This window comes from Triplophysa dalaica, chromosome 13 (assembly GCF_015846415.1).
Source record: "Triplophysa dalaica isolate WHDGS20190420 chromosome 13, ASM1584641v1, whole genome shotgun sequence".
NCBI classification, from domain to species: domain Eukaryota; kingdom Metazoa; phylum Chordata; class Actinopteri; order Cypriniformes; family Nemacheilidae; genus Triplophysa; species Triplophysa dalaica.
The window spans coordinates 10,950,479-10,957,214 of NC_079554.1; positions in this window are offsets into that span (position 1 = coordinate 10,950,479).

Below are 6,736 nucleotides of genomic sequence, written 5' to 3' on the forward strand. Positions count from 1 at the left end.
CAGTGTTCTTATTCTGTGACAACATATGAACAAATGATTTTTTAGGAAACAAAAAGGTTCTATCAGGTTCTATCTAAAGTCAAATTGCTTGTAAATCCTTTGAAGCTCAATATCTCAAAACTGCTCAGAATGCAGAAAGAACATAATAATTCCAAGGTGGTGCAGTCATTAAGGTCCAATCAATCAATGATCAAAAAAATAATTCATGGCAGAACAAACATTTAGAGTTGTTACATCCAGTGACCAGATAACTTTCTAGTTCTTTCCAGTCCTTCTAACTAGGTAGTTTCCAGAATGCCAGTGGGCATTGAGAGGATTGACAGTTTGAAGACATAATTGCGTGTAACATTTTAATTGTTTGGCTAATAAAAAGAATTAAGGGAGTTACATTTTGTAGCTCATTAGCACACAGTGTTCCAAATTTACTGTGCAACTCCAGTCTATTGTCATTCAGATTTGTTTAGGACTAGGTGTTATAATCCAACTATTTTAGAGCAGTTGAATTGCCCAATAGGACATTTCAGAATCAGAAAGAGCTTTATTGCCAAGTGTGTTTGGACACACATGGAATTTATCTCAGTGAAAAAAGCTTCCATTGCACATACGGATTGAAAAAATGACAAGGCACAGGTAACAAAACGTAAAAAATAAATATGCGAGAGACAATGCACAAAAGGACCATAGACAGTATATTGTATGTACAGATGTGCTATATGCAAAATATACAGTGTTATAAACAAGTTTTGCTGGGGAATGTGGATAGCTGATTATTATATCAACAACATATGTTTAATAAATAAGAGTATATAGTTGTGTATTCCATGTGTTTTCATTGCACACAAGAACATTTATCTGTTCATGAGGAAGATGGCCTGAGGGAAGAAACCTTTCCTATGTCTGGCTGTTTTGGTGCTTAGTGCTCTGTTGCGCCAACCAGGCGGCAGCAGTTCAAAGAGAAAGTGTGAGGGGTGTGAGGGGTCCAGAGTGTTTTTTAATCTTTTAGTCACTTCGGATGATAACAGTTCTTGTAGATTGGGGAGGGTTGTGCCAGTGGTTGTGTTCAGCAGTCTGGACTATCCTTGTGGTCTTCGGAGGTCAGGCCGAACCAGAACAGTTCTGGAAGTGCAGGGGATGGATTCAATGACAGCTGAGTAGATCTGTAAGAGTAGCTCCTGTGTCAGGTTGAACTTCCACAGCCGAAGAAAGAAGTACAGCGTCTGCTGGGCCTTTTTGAAAAAAGAGTCAATGTGAATGTCCCACTTTAGGTCCTGTGAGATGGGGTGCCCAGGAACCTGAATAACTCTACTGTTGCCACAGTGCTGTTCATGATGGTGATTTGGGGGAGTGTCGGGGTGTTTCTCCTAAAGTCCACCATCATCTCCAGTGTTTTAAAGGTGTTTAGCTCCAGTTAGTTATGACTGCACCAGACAGCCAGCTGATCAACCCCACTTCAGTAAGCAAACTTGTCACCATCCTGGATGAGGCCAATAATTGTATTGTCATCTGCGAACTTCATGACCTTGACAGAGGTGTCTGTAGAGGTTCAGTCGTTGGTGTACAGGGAGAAGAGCAGTGGGTAGAGCACACATCCCAGGGGGGCACCAGTGCTGATGGTACGGATGTTGGATGAGAATTTACCAATTCTAACTAGCTGTTGCCTGTCTGTCAGAAAGCTGGTGATCCATTGACAGACATGGCTAGGAACACAGAGCTGGTTTAGATTGGTCTGGAGGAGTGTTGGGACAATGGTGTTAAAGGCCGAACTGAAGTCCACAAACAGGATCCATGCATAATTCACTGGTGTGTCCAGATGTAATAGGGTATAATGATGTCCCATGTTGACTGCATCATCCACAGACCTGTTTGCTCAGGATTTCAGACAGGATGGTGAAACAACGTCTGGGCCTGGTGCTTTCCTTCTCTTTTGTTTCCCATGCCTTATGCATGACAGTGGGAAGCAGTCAAGAAAATGATTAGAGAAAATGAGATCTGAGGTTTTACTGGGTTCGTCGGGTAGGCATCCTCTATGTTTTGGGGATAAATGATAATAGAAATACATAGCATACTTACCTTTTCTTGCCATTATCAGAGAAACATCTCATGAGTTGTGTGTCCCACTTTCATCACATCCATTATCCTGTGTTAAAGATGCCTGTTGGTGAGGTGCAGCTGATAATGCCCTTTGTATGGTTCCCATCAATGCGACACATTACAAGACTTTATCACAAGACACCCTCAGCCAAGGGAGGTCCACCGCAGGTTGATCAGACCTGGGTATTTGTCGCATTGTTAAAAGGTCATCTGGCAGCCCAGGCTGTGTCCATCCACCTAAACCACAGCCATTGCCTTCTTCTTTCTGCACCACTGGCCAGTTCATGATTATCCTCCACTGGACCTATTCTCTGAGAGTGACCTTTTGTCAGCTATGGTTACGACTGCATTTAATCTGTCCGGGGAGTATTCACATAAACACCAGAAGCAGTGGGTAGCTATCACTACTGCTCAAAAGCACCTCAGTCGTTCCCCGCTGGCCCTGATAATCAAACCAGCAACCTTCTGGTCATGAGTCCGACTCTCTAACTATTAGACCACCACACACACCATTAATGGGCAGTCACTGCCCCCGGTACTGTCCGGCATACCATTACAACACATTATCAAAATCAAAGCAACCATGCACGCCAACCTGTTGGCTAAGGCTGTTATTACCCCACTGGGGCTCAATTTTTTGAGCTTTTTTAGAAAACAGAAAGGTTCTATCAGGTTCTATTTAAAGTCAAATGTCTTGCAAAAACTTTGAAGCTCAATATTATAATACTCATACCAAACTGCATAAAGGTCCAATCAATGTATTAAATTCAATGACGCTATGGAAAAAAATTATTCATGTCAGAACAAACATTTACAGTTGGAACATCTAGTGCCAAGATAACTTTCAAATTCTTTCTAGTCCTTGTAACTTGGGTATTTCCTGAATACCAGTGGGCATTGAGATGATTGACAGTTTAAAGACATATTTATGTGTAACATTCAATTCTTTGGCTAATAAACAGCATTAAGGAAGTTAGCACATCGTGTTCCAAATTCACTGTGCAGCCCCAGGCTTTTGGCAATCAGATTCGCTTAATAGGACTAGGTGTTATAATCCAGATCAGTTTAATTGCTCAATAGGACATTTCCCACACCTTATGTATGACAGGGGGAAGCAGTAAAGAATATGAATAAAGGAAAGGAGGTCTGAGGTTTCACTGGGTTCGTCGGGTAGGCATCCTCTGTGTTTGGAGGATAATTGATAATAGAAATACATAGCAAACTTAACTTTCCTTCCTTATCTCATGAGTTGTGTGTCCCACTTTCATCATGCCTTTTGGTGAGGTGCTGCTGTCTTGTGATAAAGGGTCGAAACACCTAATGAACCTTTGTATGGTTCCCATCAATGCGACACATCGTCAGTTGTGCTCCTCAGCCTCATTAGGTGTTTCGGCCCTTTATCACAAGACACCCTAAGACAAGGGAGGCCCACTGCAGGTTGATCAGACCTGGGTGTGTGTCGCATTTTTACAAGGTCATCTGGCAGCCTTTGCCGTGTCCATCAGCCAAAACCACAGCCATTGGCTTTTTCTTTCTGCACCACTGGCCAGCTCTTGATTATCCTCCACTGGACCTATCCTCTGAGAGTTACCTATTTGTCAATTATGGGGACCTCTGCATTTTATCGGTCCAGTGAGTGGTAAACTCATGCACGGCAAGTCGTGAACACATAAACACCAGAAGCAGTGGGCTGCTATGACTGCACCTCAAAGGCACCTCAGTCGTTACCCGCGGGACCTGAGAATCGAACTGGCAACCTTTTGGTCACGAGTCCGACTCTCTTACCATTAGGCCACGACCCACACTAATGCGCTCAGTGCCCCCGGTCCAGTATGGCATAACATTACAACACATTACCAAAAAGCAATGCAACCATATGCGCCAACCCATTCGCTAAGGCTGTTATAGCCCCACTGGCTCCATTAATGCTAGCTCAGTGCCAAGGGTCCCCTATGGCATATTAATACAATACACAACACTATTTTATTACGTGGTCACTTGGCAGCCCATATTGCATCCTTCCGTTTCAACAACAGCCAGTTTTGCTTCTCTCAGAGGCAGTGGCAAGTTCTTTGACTACTGTCCATTGTGCCTGTCCTATGATCCACGCTTTCTTACGCAGCCTTGTAGTGGAATTGGGAACAAAGCCCCTGCAGCCCACTTCCACCGGGAACACTTTCGCTGTCCATCACCGATATTCAGCCTCTGCTGCTAAGTTGGCATACCGGAGATTCTTTCTTTCAAATGCTTTGTTAATGGCCTCTTCCGTGTCCGGCCACAGGTTGGTTGATGCAATTTCCAAGAGGAAAGTAAGTCTGTGGTTTAAATCAACTCGCATTTTCCAATCCATGGCTATACTCAGCAGACCTTAATCTTTGGTTAAGGGTTTGTCCCACGGTTTCTGCCCCTCCCAAGTAAAGGGTTTCCTTTTTAGCGAGTTAGCCTTGGTATTTTGGGGGATGGCATTTGCTGCCACTCTCTTGAGTGGAGCGGCTTCCTGCAAAACCAAACAAACCTGCCTACAGACATACCATAACAAATACATAACATAACATAATAGCATAACATAACATAACATAACAGTCTCTTCTGCTACAGCCAACATCCTTTAGCACTTGATTGTGGAGCCATGTGTATCTCCCCTGTGTCAAGCTATTCTTACAACCTACAAGAATATGTTTAAGGTTTGCTTGAGCTGCACATAGGTGGCCGGCTGGATCCTGTCCACACCAAACATGCAGATTTGTTGGTGAGGGCAGCACATCATATGTAGCTCTTATGATAAAACTTAGCCCGTTTTGTTTCCATACTCCACAGCTCACTCCAAGTGATTTTGCGTTGTGCAATACCCTCCCACCTCATCCAAAGGCCTTGCTGGGCTTGAGAGACCACTCTGGCACATCTACTTGCTTCCTCTTGACGCCGAACCTCCACTACCAGTTGACGCTGTTCCTTTGGTGTCGCTTTTCACCACGTGGGTGTGGTTGATGTCAAACCAAGTCCCCATCTGCCATGTTAAACTTCACACAATGTCCTTATGTCTGAGGGCTGCCTTTACATCTCCTACTGCTGTTGTTTGGTTCCATTTCCTCCCTGTCGCTACTGTTGGAGCAGCATCTCTTACACAGGTATCACAGGATTCTTTGAGCGTGTTCTCTGACTTTGCTTTGGTGCATTTAAATTCCACCACAAGGCTTGAAATCGGAAGAGAAAGAGCTCGATTTCCATACAGCCCTATGTTGCCGAGGGATCTTGGTAGTCCAAGCCATTTCTTCACCGAGTACTCACCAATCTCTACAGGTTATTGCCACGAGACACTGTGAGCTCATACATTGAAATTGGCCACATCAGGCGTGGCAACAAGCTAAAGAAATTGTTCCACCTGTTCGGTGTCCTTAAGGTCTGTGGTGTACCACCGTCCAAGGCTTTTGATGGGCTTTTCCGGGACCTTTGGTATGGGCTCACCCTTTATACAGAACCTGTCATTGGTAAGCTGGTCCTTGACAATAGAAATGCTGCAGGTTTTCCTGAGTTTGACCTCCATTTGTGCCCATCCAATGTTCTCCTGGAACTTATCCAGCAGCCGCTTTGTACAAGCTTTGGTTGTTGTGGTGGTTGTCATGTCATCCATGCATGCCCTGATTTTAGATAGGCGAAACCCATTTTTCAAACGCTCTCCTCCAACCACCCACCGCGATGCCCAGATTATTGTTTCCATTGCTATTATGAAAAAAGTGGTGAAATTGTGCAACCTACCATTATGCCATGCGGTGGTACTATCCTGTGTGGTAATACAGAATTGGAGATCATGTAAATATGCCTTAATCAGCTTTGTTACCTTATTTCTAACGTGGAAGAAGTCAAAGGTTGTTCACAGCAGCTCATGTGGCACTGATCCAAAGGCATTAGCACGATATAAAAAAAACAAATTCAGGTCTTTCTTCCCCTTTTTTGCCATTTGCAAATGATGCCAGATGCTGTTAGCATGTTCCAAACATCCAGAGAAACCCCCTATGCCTACCTTCTGCACTGAAGGGTCAATGAAATTGTTTCTCTTCAGAAATCCTGATAGTCGATTGGCCACTACGCTGAAGAAAATCTTACCATCTACATTCAAGAGGCTATTTTGGCAAAACTGGTCAATAGTTGATTCGTTTTTCTCCTTGGGGATCAGTATGCCTCCTGCCCTTATCGAGAACTTTGGTATGACCTGCTTTTTCCATGCCACAGCCATTAATCTCCTAAAGTACCTTGTTACGTCCCGCTTTATTCAGGTCAGTAGGAGGAATATAAATAACGTGTTTAATTACAGGTGCATCCGTTTTCCTTTCTACTGCTTGCTGTGGCTGGGTAGTCTCTGGGTTGCTGATTGCTGGTGGGTTCATGCCTGGTTGGGCTTCATCTGGGGTTCTTATACGCTGTGGGCTGTGGTGCTTGTCCCGCCACTGGGCTTAACCTGACTTATTTCCCCTTCCTCTTGTGAAGTATTGGTCAATACGATGCCCCTCACAGAGCTCTCTCAGGCGCTTCTTCCTGCTCTGAATGATTTTAAGACCATTCTACCTTTGTCCAGACGCAAATGCATCTCTGTAGTTTCTGTCCTATTGTTCCAATTTGTGCTGTGCTGATCTCCTGGTTCTTTGTC